This window comes from Limulus polyphemus, unplaced genomic scaffold (genome assembly GCF_000517525.1).
Source record: "Limulus polyphemus unplaced genomic scaffold, Limulus_polyphemus-2.1.2 Scaffold2564, whole genome shotgun sequence".
NCBI classification, from domain to species: domain Eukaryota; kingdom Metazoa; phylum Arthropoda; class Merostomata; order Xiphosura; family Limulidae; genus Limulus; species Limulus polyphemus.
The window spans coordinates 156,050-157,191 of NW_013668174.1; the positions used below are offsets into that span (position 1 = coordinate 156,050).

The 1,142-nt window shown below is 27.8% G+C and overlaps 1 protein-coding gene across 3 annotated transcripts in view; it reads right to left on the reverse strand.

The window, feature by feature from the left end:
• LOC111087739 (organic solute transporter subunit alpha-like) overlaps positions 1–628 on the reverse strand; it is a 48,493-nt gene extending 47,865 nt beyond the window's left edge. For all 3 annotated transcript variants that reach the window (XM_022395477.1, XM_022395478.1, XM_022395479.1), the window contains exon 1: positions 548–628. The gene's annotated coding sequence lies outside the window, so the exon portion shown is untranslated. The remainder of the gene's footprint in view (positions 1–547) is intronic.
• Positions 629–1,142: the final 514 nt, after the last annotated feature.

The following is a 1,142-nucleotide window of genomic DNA, read 5'->3' on the forward strand; positions in this document are numbered from 1 at the left end:
ATTTAAGTGAGTTTAACTGAAGAAAAAGCTTTATACTTATATGAATAATAAGGGCTTGCTTTAAGATTTTTAAATTAATTTATTAAGTTGAGATGAGCCAATAAGCCCTGTGTTGTCCCAAAACATAATATTACGTTACAGTAGTAAACTACTATTAATAATACTATGGTCTTCAGAACCACGCAAGACAGAAGAGAACATGTGAATGTGTTGAAACTAGATTCTCCAATACCTAGACGTCTGACAGTTAGTCCAGTTTACTGCTTTTTTTTTAATTCGCTTACAGCTACATATATTGCGTTATGTTATTATTTTTACTATAATACTAGTACTACTGCCCAGTACTAATAGTAATATTAATAACTAAATAAGTCTTACTCGAGTCTTATTACAATTAATGAATTATTAATATATAATAATTACAAAACATCATGAAAAAGAACAATTTGTAATTTAATTTCTACAATAATGACGTTTTAGAAATATTTAATTTCATAAATTGCGATACCAGTTCAAATGATATTAATTAAACATATAATTATTTTACCATTCTCAAATAAATTTGCAACCTTTGATTTGGAGAAAGCCTTTAACCCTTCTCAATTAGATTAATACAGGGGGCGAAAGGTACAATACTTCACTTAACACATTTTATTGATATTTTTTTTAACGCAAAACCGCGCAATAGGCAATATTCGCTATAGCCACAGTACGAACAGAGCTCCAAATTTTAGAGTTACAAGCACTCAAGCTTTACCCATGAGCTATTGAGTGGTATATTAGTAAATAACTTGGTTTTCTACAAAATGTGTTAACATTCCAAACAATAACACAATAGTTTTTTTCTGAAATATAATATTTTCTTAAATTTGACATATAGATTCACATAGATTACAAATAAAATTAAAGTTGCCTGTAGCATTAAGAACATTACTACATCCAGCAATAAATTTGTTTCTTTGAACAAAGTGATAGTTTTTAAAATCTACTGCAAATTGATAACTTTTTAAAATATATATTGCTTCAGAATAAAAACTATTGTTACGTCTCCGTTTGTTAATTGATTTTTCCGTAACTTCGTTCCAACGAAACTTTAACGACACAAGTCTTTACTTAATAAAACTGGTTTATTCTTTCCGAAT